This window comes from Homalodisca vitripennis, chromosome 7 (assembly GCF_021130785.1).
Source record: "Homalodisca vitripennis isolate AUS2020 chromosome 7, UT_GWSS_2.1, whole genome shotgun sequence".
In the NCBI taxonomy this organism is placed as follows: Eukaryota; Metazoa; Arthropoda; class Insecta; order Hemiptera; family Cicadellidae; genus Homalodisca; species Homalodisca vitripennis.
In genome coordinates this window covers 136,133,743-136,150,467 of record NC_060213.1, presented here as the reverse complement: position 1 = coordinate 136,150,467, position 16,725 = coordinate 136,133,743, and the positions used below count along the sequence as shown (strand labels likewise).

General features: G+C 35.4%; 1 protein-coding gene across 2 annotated transcripts in view; it reads right to left on the bottom strand.

The window, feature by feature from the left end:
• LOC124366384 (leucine-rich repeat flightless-interacting protein 2) overlaps window positions 1-13,904 on the bottom strand; it is an 80,073-nt gene extending 66,169 nt beyond the window's left edge. For both annotated transcript variants that reach the window (XM_046822900.1, XM_046822902.1), the window contains exon 1: window positions 13,752-13,904. The gene's annotated coding sequence lies outside the window, so the exon portion shown is untranslated. The remainder of the gene's footprint in view (window positions 1-13,751) is intronic.
• Between the last annotated feature and the right edge of the window lie 2,821 nt (window positions 13,905-16,725).

Genomic DNA, 16,725 nt, shown 5'->3' with positions numbered 1-16,725 from the left:
TCCTCAGGACTGCTGAATTTGGGGACGCAGGAGAAAAAGCTAGACCACTCAGACCCAGTGACGGTATACAAACTTCTGTAGTCACTGCTCATTGTGATAACTGACGGGTGTCGTGCACGCCCGCTTAACTGTCATCTCCACTTTCTACAGTCACGACCGCCTACTGACACAAGTGGATTTCGTGGATTCGCCCTCTTCTGTTCTGCCAGTCCTGACATTTATTGTTGGAACATTTTGCATACACTCAACATCTTGAATGGCTTTCAACTGACTTTCAAAAGTCACACCCTCTTTCTTCAATCTATGTCTCCTCCGAAATCACTTGTATCATCTTTCCATGGACAAAAGGCGAACCTCCAGTGTAATTCTTGGACCCGTGTATAAATTTTCCATGGGACAAATGCGTTCTTCCAGTGTAATTCTTGGATCCATGTGTATTATCTTTCTAATGGTAAAGGGCAATCTTCTAGTGCAATTCTTGGAGCCATGTGTATTATCTTTCCATGGGTAAAGGGCGATATTCCAGTGCAATTATTGGATCCATGTGTATTATCTTTTCATGGGTAAAGGGCGATCTTCTAGTACAATTCTTGGATCCATGTGTATTATCTTTCCAATGGTAAAGGGCAATCTTCTAGTGCAATTCTTGGATCCATGTGCATTATATTTCCATGGGTAAAGGGCGATCTTCTAGTGCAATTCTTGGAGCCATGTGTATTATCTTTCCATGGGTAAAGGGCGATCTTCTAGTGCAATTCTTGGATCCATGTGTATTGTCTTTCCATGGGTAAAGGGCGATCTTCTAGTACAATTCTTGGATCTACGTGTATCTTTCCCATGGGTAAAGGGCAATATTCCAGTGCAATTATTGGATCCATGTGTATTATCTTTTCATGGGCATAGAACAATCTTCTGTTATACTTCTTCGGCACATGTATTTCTATGGTCCTACAAAACTTTGAATGCTAAAGGCATTTGTTATAATTTTGTTTAGTAGAGGACACGAATACGTGGCTCTGTTAAAACTGTGAAGACCAATGCAGACAATCTAAAGATGTTCCAATGTTTTTAAGGCAAAACTATTTATTTTTAGTTTCAAATAATATGTATTGTACTCCGAAGAAATATTTTTTAGGCAACTATTAAAAAACATAAACATTTTCTCAAGAAAACACCGATTATAAGAGTACTCGAACTAGCTTAAAAGAAAATAGCAATATACAAATGGCTGTTTAGTAATCTTGCAATAGCATTTAAAAACACCTATACGACTGATCAATTCCTAATTTCAACAAATTCTTCTCTGCGAAGAAAAAAAAACCAATGTAGAATTTAAGGATTAGTACCACGAAAAAGAAAAGTAAGGACAATTAGAGGCATTGCGGTGCATTTAGCCTAAAAAGATACAGGGGAATGTCAAGAGATAAGCAGATGTGATCTGACCAATCTATTTCCACTTTCTCTATTTCCGACTCAGGAATGCTTACAATACACCGAGTCTCAACATGAAAATCGAGACCCAGCATAATTAATCGATACAATTATTGGTTCAGTGAGGCCGTGACAATCAGTCGATTAGAAATCTTTTCACTTTGGTAATCGGCGGATAAATTTCGATTGGTCCCACTGTTACTGTTGCACATTTGCTTCTATAGTGCGGAAAATCAATGTACCGCCGTGATTAGTCACAAATGGTGATGTCAATTTATGTGGTCTGTACTTATCGTACATAAAATGTTGTTTTTAACGCCGATATTATTCAATTGTCAATTATATTGTTTTATGCTTCGACGCGCTTTGGCTTTCTTTTTGCATAAAATAATGGTACAGTTCAAAATCTGACATATTTTAAATCCCCAAAGATCCACTTACAAACTACATTGTTGTCCCGCGTTATGTACAAATTTGCCCTCCAAACTTATAAAAAAAAAACTAGAACTTTGGCGAGTAAAATAAGACTACTTTACTTATTTCGAAAACATCAACCAATACTTAAAACTTTTTTATGTTTGCGACGCCTTTCGATAACAAGGCTATCTTTCATCACACACATCACAAAAGTGAATACACAAAAAGTCGATCTAAATGTCGTGATTAAGTTAATAATAACCAATACAAGCTCCATTTTCAACATAAATTGAAACCTACAAAATAAAGGGTTAAGGGTAAAGACTATGAGAAATAAATACAGTGACAAGACTCATGGGAATATATAAGGGGGGGGGGCACGAAATGCTGAAAGACAAACATTAAAATTGCAGCCAGCAGTTTGTTTTAAGCTAAAACACATTTAGAAGGTCTTAAAATTTACAATTTCTTCGGGGAAGATAGTAGATGTTGTTAAATGTGCATAAATTGCCGGCATCTACCCAGTAGACGATTTGTATTTAATTAATATCACATATAATTCATTTTTGTTTTGACAAATAACTTATTTCACGGCAATCTACAAGTTTCGAACAATCGATTGTGATTGATTTTTATTGTTCACCGCCCCCTTGTAGTTATTTGCCATCAGAAAAAAAACAGATGACGCAATAGTTGGTCAGCTGCTACTTGTTGCCATTAACTACACAGTTTCGTTTGTTGTGTGTTTACATTGTGCTAGTTTCGTGTGTTTATGCTGAAAACTGTTGTTATTACTATTCTGCAATTGTGTTCAGTAAAACTTACAATGCATTTATAAACTTCTTTTTTCGTGTTTAGTGACATATATTTTATTGTTGGATTGGTGATGAAGTAAAACGCAAGTTCCAATCAAACTATTGATTTTAGGTGAAGTAAGGTTATAGAAGTAAGGTTATATTGTAGGCCTGTGTATATTTTTATATAATTAGTATTTTACAGTCGTCTTACTTCATTGAGTGAAATAGGATAGTTATAATATTGTTTCTAAACTTTTGACAAACTTGAACAAAAATTGCTTTTTTGTTGTATTTTGTATATATTGCAGTATCTGGTTAAATATTACTGTAAAACACCATATTATGCATGATTTTTGTTCGGTTTTTCATGCTCTTTCATATGGTATAGCTAAAAAAAATTAAAAAAAATATTGTATAAATAAAATTTTAGTTCAAACTTGAAATTTATTTTTTTCATTTTTTAGTTTTTTGTTATAACCTATATTCTTTTTGTGTAAATAAAAATAAAATTATAATATTATATGGAAAAAATACCTTGTTTTATAACACACAAACTAAAAAAAAAATTATTCAAATCGGTTGAATAATTTTTTTAATATAGTTTTTTCCACACAAGCTTGCAAAACAGAAGGAAATGCTCCGGCAATTTATGCGTATGACTTGGGAAAATATGCTGTGGCACTCAAAGGGTTAAGCTAAAACACATTTAGAAGGTCTTAAAATTTACAATTTCTTCGTGGAAGATCCCTGAGGATATTCTATACCTCCTATAGTGTGTCAGACCCCCCCCCCCACCCGAAATAAGTTTCTATAACGACCAGACTGCACACGTATAGTTCCACACCGATGTTGCAATGCCACTAGTGTAGGTAGGCGACTGTGAGGAAGAGGACAGGAGCGTGTGTCTGCCTGCATCTGGTAAATGTCAACATTCCAGGCCGGCAGAGTCTGCGCAGTGCCTGTGTTGGCTCAGCCACGCATTAACATTTGTGTCGCAATTTTCATTAATTATCTCCCATAAACCATCGCCACTTGACAGCATTGGGACATCGTTCGCTTTCTAATCGACTTCGATTATGAAAAATTCTTCAGAGTCACCCAAACTTTCGATGATCACAAAGCTAACCTTTAATTTGTGACGAATCACAATTTTTTTATAATACTAATAAAGGATGCCATCCACAAAATTATGCCTGTCATAGCCGTGACAAGTCTTGGATAGTCAATTTATAGAACAAAATGTCAAATTTAAAACTAAACCTCCGATTTTACGTGTTATGGGTAAGAAGAGAAATTTTGTTCTAACATAATACGATTAAGGAGCTCCAGTTCAACTTCCACTTACTTAAGTAATTGCAAGTTTATTCCGTAGTTTTTGCCGAAGGAAGTAATATATAACATGGTACACTTTTTTCTATTATTTGATAAAAGAAAAGTCACAATTATCCAATAATTTAATTTTTCACACGACGCCTTTCGACATCAAAGATGCCATCGTCAGGTGTGAATCAAGAATTTTAAATAATGTAAATACAAATCACACCTTTAAAAACTTCACATAAAGTCCATAAATTAGAACTCAACGCTTGTGAAACATTATACATATTAAAACATAAAGATAAAAAATTAACAGAAGTTCTGTCGATTCAAAATTCACCCTTCCTTTGAAATAAATAACTAAATTGTTTTTAATGAAACTTGTATACATATATAAATATTTATTTTATATTACTTAGAGCTAAACAAATCTTGTATTAAGCATTATTCAGCTGAAAATTGTTTTAAATTGTAAAATATTTATACTATTTCAAATTATTGATTCACACCTGACGATGGCATCTTTGATGTCGAAAGCCTCGGGTGAAAAAATAATATTATTGGATAATTATTGACTTTTCTTTTATCAAATAATAGAAAGTAGTGTTTTCCAATAAGAAAAGCTCTTCCTTCAATGTAACGCTTAGTTAATTAAACGTTCTTGCTTTTTACTTTCAACATTTGCTAGCAAGACCTGTAGCGCTACAAGCGCATATAATCCAGCACTTTGAGGGAAAGACCTTTTGTTTCGACAGTAGAATACGCTCGCGAGAGGTTTTACAACTGTTTGAGAACGCCCTGTATTTATGCTTGTTTGTATACGCCTACTTCTTGCGTCGAGACTAAAAGCGGTTGCTTAAGTAGCAAAATTAGGCTCAGCAGAACAGCTGCTTGTACAATTTGGCATAGACTGCCGGCAAAAGTAGTGATTACACTAAAACTATTTTTATTTAATCGAATACCCATCTTAAACATCAGGCCAGTATCAAACTCCTCAACTATTTCCTACCACAAAATACAGATCGTTAGAATATTCGGATCGTTTTCTTTTATCTGCAAAACAAGGCAGTACAAGTTGAGTCTGACATATTCATCGACTTTTGATCATCGACTATTCATTATCGCTATTGTCATTCGATTATCTAGATAAAAGCCGTTTCGGATGTTAAGAATCGACCTCGAGTTTTAAAACACTATTACGTACTTATTTTTGTCGTAGAATTGTGAGAGATAATGCGTACGGAAACTTAGTTATCAAGCAACATCTATACAATTCGAGTAATTAAACGATAACGTACAAAGAAAGTTTATTTGCACAGCTGCGCTATTGGACACGTGACACAAACGATATCGGCTCTAGGACTTCAGTAGTACACCATAAATCGAATTATGATCCAGGGGGGTCCGAAAGTTTAATGTGTGGGGCTTTTAAGAGAATTTCGCATAAAACAAGGAGTTTAGCTTACGAAGCGGTCTTGTGTATGTGGTCTTACTTCTACCGATTGTTTTGTTTAATACGACAGTATTATCTCTTATCTCCTTCATCACACAACTGAATATTTCTACATTTTATGCCTTAAAACACACCGACACGTAACAGTAACACTTTATTCGACATTTAGATAACATCTAACTTTTTAGTACGACTCTAGCCGACGCACAGGCTGCTTGCCCATGTAGGCTAATCTCCATTGTAGACTATATGTTAATCTGTAATAGTATATAGTTTAATAACTCATACTTAAATTATATAAATAATATTTATTCAACTACTGTACTTAAAATTAAACTGTATTATTTTATCGCCGCTTAGTAAGTATAGTGAAAGGGTAATTTACAATTTATCAACTGTTAATAAATGTAATATCTTGGGTATATGTTTTTGGAAAAAAAATTTTAGACGAACTATGAAAGAAGGTTACATATTGTAGTATCTTTAGTTCGCGAGCACAAAACGAGGAAGAAATGTTCATGTTCCAAGTCCAAGGTGCGCTAGGGAGTCAGGGGGATGGGTTTGGGATTGGGAAACAGACTGTGAAGGGACTAAAAGCAAAAACTAGTATAAAAAGTAACCCGCCTGCATAAGTGACGTTCAGTCATGGAGGAACACAGTCTAGGAATTGAGTTACGTTAGGTCAAATGAGGATGTTTCTTAGTAGTATATTTTCAACGTTGGCACACAAATTAACCTATTACGTTTTATAAATAGTATGTACTCAGATATTTCTTAAGCTAAATATTCAATAATTTAAATGTTCAATAATATTTGTCATAAGTGCCCACTGGACAGATATATATAAGTGGAATATACCGACCGTTGCACAAACAGCTCTTAAAAATAAAAAAAGTCCATCACATTTCTTCATAAGACCAACAACTTTTCTTGAAATGTATAAAATTTCATCTTTTAAAACTAGTTCATAACCTGACGTTTTTCAAATCACTACTTCAGTAATTGAACGGGTTGCTTCACCACTAAGCGCTCTTTTAACAACAACTCAGTTCTTCAGGGAAAGTTTCCGATGGATATGAAGCTCTCTAAAGGTCATCCCGGTATTCAAGAAAGGCAGAAAGTCATCTCCTCAACAGTACCGTCCCATATCTATTTTACCAACCTTCATTAAAGTGTTCGAACGTCTTGACAGATTCACTGACTTCTTGATCAGCAATCCAATTTTGAGTGACACTCAATTTGGATTTGTTCCATCTAAATTCACCACTGATGCCGTTACTCAAATTTTCTAAATACTGGTTTTCCTTAGTATCGTAAACCTTCCCTCAAGTTGTATCTACCCTGTATGTGTTTTAAACAGATTTTACTTTCCACAATCATAGCACATATATTATTTTAACAGTTTGATTATACCCCAGCATAATAAAAACATGTTCCGAAAATCAATAGAATATCTAGGATTTAAAGTTTATAATAGATTGCTATATTATTTCAAAACCAGCTTAAAGAAATAACCTTAAAGACTTCCTTGTGAAACACAGTTTTAATCCACTTTCTGAATTTTTTGCCCCACCCACCCATACAAGTAAAACATATCTTAGAGTACTGGCATTTCAATCTGTTACTTAGTTTCAATTAGTCAGCCAAAAGTCATTATTAACTGATAATATAAACACATTTCTAGATTACGTTGAACATTTAGTTGCGTTATGTACAGCGGTACTGACTGATCTTCATGAATGTAAATGTCCATGAGAAATAAATGATTTTGATTGAATCAAACATTTCAGATAGTATATTTTATATACGCTAAATTTGCATTTGTAATGACCTTTTCCACCTTCGTCTACGATCGATTTTGAAGGCGGAAGTATATAGGTACGCAGCTACGTACACCACGTGATATAATAACCAGTTGCATACGGTGGGAATCTTTACACGTACATTCCCAGGCCGGGAATAACTGACGTAACTACCCAGTTACGGGAAATGAGTGACGGTTCAGCCTCTTGTTGTTACGGTGTTTCAATCCAAACACGTTACAATCTACAATTATGGATTTTAAGTACTTTTATAACTTGTTATGTTTACTGTACACGAACAATGACAAGCTGCTTTGGAGAATTTTAGCATCATTAATCTACAGACAACTACAGTTCTAACGTATAATAAGTCAGTAGGCTACAATTGTACAGTACTAGCGGACCCGGCGCGCTTCGCTGCGCATTTCAATAAGTTTCCCGCGGCTTCGCACGCAATTTCCCGTTGAAAACAGTACACTATATTCACTTATTCATTTTCTATCACATTCTAAACATTGCTGAGATAATTGATAGTCGTTCCTTCGTGAGCTTCTTGGGCGCATTATGAAGGTATGTACCACATTCCTGATACTTCTGTCAAAAAAAACAAACTAAGGTTGATTTTATAACATTCTTTATATTTGTAGCCAACGTAAGATAGTAATTATGATATCTGCATTGCTCTTCTGATCAAGCATGAGCATGGTTTATATTAAATAAATATTGCAGTTAAAGGTGAATTTTTACGTCAAATTTGAATTGTATTATCTGGATAGTAAAGTCTATGTTTAACAGTGATTGCAGAAACAGTTTAAACAAAATTTGTCGTTTCTCTTAAGCTTACTCTATGCTTTAAAACTATAAGTGTAGTAATTAAATTATATATAAATATATTTTTTGTCGCATTATATATGTTTACAAAGAACAGCTGATTAAAAATTTGAAAAGACTCTTTCACTTAATAACATATGTTTGCTGCAATGCATTTCTTACGGGTATTTCTGTAACCAGTGGGGCGGAATCCTGAATCGGGAAAGGGATAAAAAGTATCTTATAACCTTCTACAGATCAAGACGAACAAATTAAAAAAAAAAATTAGGCGAATCCGTCCAGCCGTTTGTGAGTGATGCTGTTACACACGAACAGTTTCATTTTTATATATATAGATATAGCCCGTATTTAACGACTACGTCACTTATACTTAATGTAAAATAAAATTTAATGTGAATACCCGATTGTTTACTGTTCCTTCAAGATGAATAACTAAACTAGATCACATAAATATACCAGGGAATAAAAATGAACACAAAAAAACCGGACGATCGTAACTAAACAAAACCGGATTATTGTAACTAAACAAAACCGGATTACCGTAATTAAACAAACCCGGATTATCGTAACTAAACAAACCCGGATTAACGTAACTAAACAAAACCGGATTACCGTAACTAAACAAAACCGGATTACCATAATTAACCAAACCCGGATTATCGTAACTAAACAAAACCGGATTACCGTAATTAAACAAACCCGGATTATAGTAACTAAATAAAACCGGATTATAGTAACTAAACTAAACCGGATTATCGTAACTAAACAAAACCGGATTATCGTAATTAAACAAACCCGGATTATCGTAACTAAACAAAACCGGATTATCGTAACTAAACAAACCCGGATTATCGTAACTAAACAAAACCGGATTATCGTACTCGAACAAAACCGGATTATCGTACTCGAACAAAACCGGATTATCGTAATTAAATACAATACGCATATAACTTGGAATTCCGCCATAAAATGTTGGGGCGGTACTTATACACATCAGTACAGAGTTTCTACTGTGTAAACGACGTAATATTCAGAATTGATTATATTTCTCAATGTACATTATAATATGTAATCAACTAGAAAACCGGCACTATTGATTTATCTAAATGCCGTGTTATTTTTGCGTCTTAAAAATCTTCTGTTGAAGTTATAGTTTGACTAATTAGTCAGGCTTGTTATAATAGAGCAAATACTGCAGCTGCCGCGTGACATACGCCCTATATACGATGTGTTCTGCAAGCGTGAGGATCATGTCGGTGAAGGAGCTGACAACTGCCTCGGACTCTAGACCCTGTTCCCAGACCCGTTACTAAACGAGCGTTTCATTTCTAAACATCCCACGGACGTCTCACGATTTACCGCCAACGCCGCACACGTAATCTGGACTGTGTACGCTCTTAATTAATCGATCTAAGTGGCCAACGGAACACGGCCACTTAGACAATAGAATTGTTCAGCTAGACGGCGTAAACTAGCAAAACAATCCCTTTTACGGAGACAATTAAAAAAAGTCTGTACTGTACAAGAAGTACAGGTAAAAGATGGTCCGATTTACCCACATCTTACCTACGGATCGCTGTTGTGGGGCTCTAGTGCAAGCAATCAATTTTTGAGAGACTTCAAACTTCAAAAGAAAGCGATTCGAGTCATTGCTAACATGAATTTCAGAGAGTCGTGCCGACCAGTCTTCAAACTTGCAAACTGTTGACTCTAGATCACGAATCAACAGAGTGCTCATCTCTGGATGAGTTATCTCTTATGCACCTGATACAATCGAAGTGCTTATCACTGGATCAGTGATTTCTTGTGCACCTGATACAATCAAAGTGCTTATCACTGGATGAGTTATCTCTTGTGCACCTGATACAATAAAAGTGCTTATCACTGGATGAGTTATCTTTTGTGTACCTGGTACAATCGAAGTACATATCTCTGGATCAGTTATCTCTTGTGTAGCCTACCTGATACAATCGAAGTACTAAACAAGTACAACCTTAAAGGCAAAGCTGGCTTGTGAGGGTCTTATTTTGTTCGCACATCTTGCATCAGGAAGCCGTAGTGATGTAAACTTCTCGGGAATTTAAAATGGAGGAAATATTCCCAGGGAATATTGCCTGCAAATTGATGAAAAGGAGCTCAAAAACGGAAATAATAGGTAAAAGGTAAGTAATTATATGTTTACATCAAACTCTAAAATTGAAATATATTTTTAAGTAAAACTAATAATATAAAAATGGGAATATTGGCAATTATTGCCTCAACAATTGTAAATTGTTAAGCTGAAAAAAATAACAATAAATTTATAAAAAAAACTAGTTTTTTTTAAATATTTTAGGTCTAGGATGTCTGAACATGAGTTTCAAGATGAAATTACTTCTTCAAAAAATGCATGAGTTGTAATAATGTTTTGGAATCGAAATCGATTAAGTTCTATAAGTTTCCAGGATATCGTGTATAAAGGAAATTAATGCATGGAATGATAATTCTCGGATTAAAATTTGTAAATTCACTTATTTGACCTAGTTTACGGTTCTTTAACTGTTAAAACATTCAATATTAGAACATTTCATAAATTCTCAATTTTTGGGTATTTTCCCGGGCCAAAGAAATATTCGCGGCAATATTCCCATTTCAAAAGTTTCCTCCCACTGGCAATATTCCCGGCCCACATTTCATCATTCTGGACTATATGCTGCTGTCTGAAGAGGGGTAAATTCGCCAAGGACCTTGCGTGCACGCGAAGAAGCGCTTCGTTATCCTACGGCCGCTGAAGGGGAGGGGACTCCTACACGTGCACTCTGTCCGCCCAGCGAAGGAGGAAGAAGGTGGACGATTAACGCCCTTCATTCACGCACGTAAGCTCGCATGCAACAAAAGAAAAAGACTGGTCATAAGCCTGCGCCACTGGAAGTGCAGCCCATTACAGTAAACAAGCACCTAGTTTAACTCACATTTTTAATTCTAATGTCTGTATTAATACTCTCTTGTTAATTCCCGACACGTATTAATACGCCAATCATCATTCTTTACAAGAATGAAAACGTTTTAATGGGCCAATTATACATAATATTATTTCCTGTATGGACGTATTGAAATACTATTTGAAGCCGACACCCATAAAATGAAAATAGAGGGTTTCTCGTTGAAATTTTCCCTGTGTGCCTAAGATTTGAAGAACCTTTTTTTAATTAGAACTCTACCACTTTCTAACGTTTATATGATTTCAAATAAAATGGTCATAAACCCTAAGAACAAGCTTTTCGTACGGCGAAACTTTCTCTAATAGGAAACTTTAATAACTGAACTGAAAAAAATCCATCCACACTCTACAACATCATGAGAACGTACCTACGAATTGTAATGGGATTAAATAAATATCAATTAAGTGGGTTTCATTAGGCCAAATCGTCGTTTCGGTACTGGTTTTCACTGGTAAATCCCTTTTTACAGTAGAACCCTCCACTATTAAACAAATCCCTCAAGGAACTTCTCTATACATCCTTTTGTATTCATGTGTTAAAAGCTCATACACTCAGTTCTATATTTCCTGCGAACCCTGCCGAGTGGGTAATTAGATGTTTCCGAATTACAAACTGATAGTACAGTGAGGGCTCGAGAAAGGCGTGAAATTTGGCACATAATACCTAATTAAGTGGCGTCCACGTTACCTGTCATCTCCTATTCATAAATCAATATAATATTATAATTTTGAAACAAGTTTCAAGACAAAAACCCCATTAAATACCGCAGTAGTTGGGGATGGTGGAGATTTTTAACAAAAGACTACCACCCTAACACCGTCGAGAATACATTATACATTATACTGCACGGAAAAATAAATAATCTACCGAAAAAAAAATGGGATTACCCTCGCTTGCCAATCATATTAAGTAATGACACTAAATGATAGTGATTGTGTTGGAGGATCTACAATGCTTACATTTTCTACTCCTATATGCTATCCACCTCCTGTTTCCAAGATGATTTCCAAGACCCCCGAATTTTAATGCTGCAAAAAATTACGATGACACCACTGTAATTAGTTGATAAAATCGTGAACTATCGTATGACATTCTTCTTCTGAAAGAAACAGAATTCTCCGGACATTCGCTATTGATCAGTGATACAATACCATCCATAACACTACGTTTTGAGAGCTGCAATCCGATCTCTTCTTCATGTAAACTACTGCATGACTACAATCTACGTTAAAGTAAAGTTTTTATAAGTGCACGTTTTATAGTTAGTGTGCACGGAATAGACACACAAAGATAGCTGTTGTGGTTTCTGGCTTATGCGTGTCACAATGCTCTGGTATGTGTTGTTACTTCAACCTACATTGCAGTAGTGCAATAGCGTGGTAATTTACCTGAAGAAGAGATCGGATTGCAGATCTCGAAACGTACTGATATTGTATCACTGAACGATAATAAATGTTCGGATAAGTCCTGTTTCCACTACAGCCCTTAATCGTCAAAAAAACTTCAAAACAAGAATTCTTCTTCTAATGGCCAGTATTACAACTCGCGAGTATTATTACTGATTTCAACGATTGGTACTACTCTACTGATACTGTTAATATTGTAGGGCTATTTGGATGAAATCGGAACAATTTTAAGTTTCTTCAGAAAGGTCTTAAATATTTTTGTTGCACTTTTGAACGTTTCCTATACAAATTAAATACAAAATTATATAAAACGTAGTTTACTGACAGCCCCGTCGATCTTTGCATTAGTTTAAGATAGTGATGTAATTGTAATAACATTTCCGTATTCCACTATCTGGTAGGCTTCCCATTAAACAATCGTTGTTCAATGAAATTTACGTAACAGACACTACGTTGTCAAATGGTGAATTCAAAGTGCAAATTTAGCGCTTGTCATCCGAAATGTTCGATTAAGACCACTAAATCATCAAAACATATGAGATGTGTAAAACGTAATACATTTATTTACCGTGTCTACCAATATTGAGAATATACTAGTAAGCAATGCCCACATTACAAAAAGCGTAACCTAATTCCTTGACTGTTCCACCACGAATGAACGTCACTTATGCGGCCGGGTCAGTTTTTTCACCCGTTTTTGCCTTTAGTTCCTTCACAAAGTGTCTCCCAATCCCACCCCCCACCCCCCGTGGACCCCTTTTCACCAATGCACCTTACTACTTATCAGTAATCGAAACGTGAACATTTAAGCCTACATCTAAAGTTGTTTCAGACTTCGTTCCCAGGTAACTCAACATACTGCTGATCAGGGAACGGATATATTCCTATAAGGCGGTACAGTATTTTGGTCCAATATCTTAATACGATTTACTGCTTCAATCATGATAAAGCTATTATAAAAATCATCACACAACATAACTCATTAAATTAATCATATATAAATCTTAAATATTTACTTATTTATTTGTGTTCTAAATACAAAATTTAAAAAAATCCAAAATAAGATGGAAACTATTTTTTTGCATTTCCATGCAACTCAATAACCTTATAAATGTTATTAGTAAAACAAGTAAAGACTCAATCTATGCCCAATAAACATTTTTTAATGAGAATATTACAATTAATTGTGTAATTATTATAAAAACAAAAACATACAATTATATCTTCGTAAAAAAAATTTAAACAACCTCACAAATAATTTCAAGAACCGTTTAAAAGCCGGTGGAAAGAAAACAGACACTACGGGCTCTACTTACAAACTCCACAAGCAAAATCACAAAAACATCAAATCCGCCAACAACCACTCACTCACTGAGCACCGTCCACTCGCGACCGCACAGGTAGGCACAAGCACAGCACAATTCCACCCGAAAGCACAGCTGCTCGTGCTAGAAGCTAGAACCGCAGCGTCGCCACACAGACTGACGGCGAACACAGCTGATGGTACACGCTAGCGCTTGTGGCGGCCGGCCCCCAACCGGTTGCCAAGGTCACTACACCCCGTCCGCCGGTAGATGGCCGCACTTATCATTCGCACATAACAGTTCCGTCCTACGCAGCAGGATTTATATGACAAGTCATATCCGGCCGTGTCCACAATGTGCCCGGTCGACCTGCAATTATCGCTGATCATAGACACACGAGTGGATAGGGGAAATTATCGTACAAAGGTGTTAATAAAATTACTAAATAATATTGAGGATTTGCTCCGCTAATAAAGTCTACAGATGTGGCCTGACCAACAGCCGACTAAAGAAACGTGTTTATGTACGTTGTTGGAACTCTTCAAATCAACACGAATATAATTCGATAACACAATCGATTGTTGACACTAATAGAATTCGGTCTCACAGTGGTTTCTGACAATATCATTTGCAATCAAGCCAGTTCGAGACGATCTCACCTTTATCAGTAAAGTTTGTGAAGACCAGAGGGCACAATAACACAATCAATGATTTAGTGCAAGGAATAGTAAATAAACTGAATATTTCTATGCAAACAATTTTTTTACAGAAGACCATCTGAATCTCTAGGCCGGGAACGGCTATCAAAATGATTCAGATATACCAACCACTACTAGAAATTTGTTTGTTACTCTCAAGGTTTATACGAGGACCTTGTGTATATCTGGAGCGAACACTGTTTAGGCCTGAAAGACCATTTAAGGTGTACTAATGTTTGAGACGCGACAATCTCCGTAAGTGGGAGTTTCAATACACTGTCGATAATAACTCCATAAAAATATCACACACCTATACAATATATATATATATATATATATATATATATATATATATATATAGAGAGAGAGAGAGAGAGTACGTAATAAGATACAGGAAAACATGAAAGCATAAAGTGTGTACAAATCGTAACTCTCCATGTACCGCGATAGACTTACACGTCGATTGAATCATTTCGAAGCAAATCGTCTAATAACTCTGACGAACCGTCATATTTCTTAAAACATGGCGGACAAAAATTAACGTTATCAAAATAAAGCTAATCACAAGTACCAACATACCACACGTTCGGATGGCACAGCAGCGCCAACACTTCCTCTTACCTGAAACAGAAAAACACATTTTAAGGAGGTCATAAACGAAATCTCAGACGGCATGCGATAGTATTTAAAGAGATAACCAACCAGAGATAGCGCATTTCTGGCCTCGAGTATTTTGGAAGGAGCGGAAACGTCCTTGAATGACCTTGACTAACCAGATAACATTCCCACTCTATGTAGACGCCGCACCATCATCATTCAAGCGAGACGCTCACCAAACAACCCACAGTTCATTTAACTAAACACTGTAAGAAGAACCAATAAAAATCTTGACATTACATACACTCGTAAATAATGTTTCTCATTCCACTTAAATTTGAAATTCTCACCTGACAATTCCAATACAGAAATCTTCTTCAAACTTTGAGGAGATATAAAGATAATATATTATTACAGATTATGCTATTAAATTTACATGTCTTGAAAAGTAATAAATAAACCTATACAGTGACGAATTGTAAATAAATATGTGCTCTGTAAACTCCCGCGTCATATTTAAAAAGGCCTAAGTAAAAGTTGAAGTAAAATTAAAATAAACCTAATAACATTAGTTTGAACAGTTTTTCTTTTTAACTTCAAAGCTAAAGTTGATTAAAACAAAAAAATACCAGAGTGTCACCATCATAATACGTGCAAAACTCAGTTGTGGACCTTTATTAGTTTTACTTATTTCTCTTACTAAAATGATAAGAAAAGCCAAACTGAAATGTTTTGAAGTCAAGTAGCCAGATTAAAATTGATAATAAAATGTCATAAACATATACAAATCTATTCTTAAGGTACCCAGGATAATTACTTCGAAAGCTGTTTTAACCCTTTTTAACTGGTGTTGAGCGAGCGGGGTGAATTTACGGAAATACTTATTTTTCTGAGATAGCAATGCAGCCACTAAACAAGAACTAGCGTTTGTTACATCTGTAACAATCTACACGCTGACTAGATTACACTGAAGCTGATATTGAATCATTACTTTTTGGATCAGCCGATCCCAAAATTGGAAATAAAGCAAACAAGTTTATTTTTATTCGTTTTCGGTGTAATATGTCGCAATTTTAGAAGAAAAACACTAAAGTTACTAGTTTTACAAGTGACATTACGAGTCTGAAATCCGGAGCGCCTGCAATTCGTAAGCGGCAAACAAAGCAATACTGGACATAGATTGCAGTCACGACTTTGCAGGCGCTGGCTTACTCGTAAAGCACAAGCGACTACAGGCTATCAACAATGTTTACTTTAATACAGTTATTTGTTTAAGCTACTAACTAAATAAATACCAATAAACCACAAACTGTAAATTCCTAGGAAAACTGAAATTTCTTCGCACTTATTAATATTAGTATCAGCTATTAAGAGTACTGGTGAATACACATCCTAAGAACATTGCAACTTCTAGGTATAAGATTAGTCATAACGGAATGCTGTACAGTACGTAATGTCAGATCCTGTTGTACAATCTTTCCCGCTATTCTAAGAAGAAAACTGCATTCGAATGTTTCGTATCCTGAGCAGGAATCTAAAGTTGAATAGCAAACTTAAAATTGAAAACCAAGTTAAGAGTCCATAAAAAACCAACATAGGTATTTAATACACAAAATGTCCATGTCATTATACGTAGCTTATGTACAAGTACACTGCAAAATGTTGAAGGATTTTCCGAGACATTTGCCGTC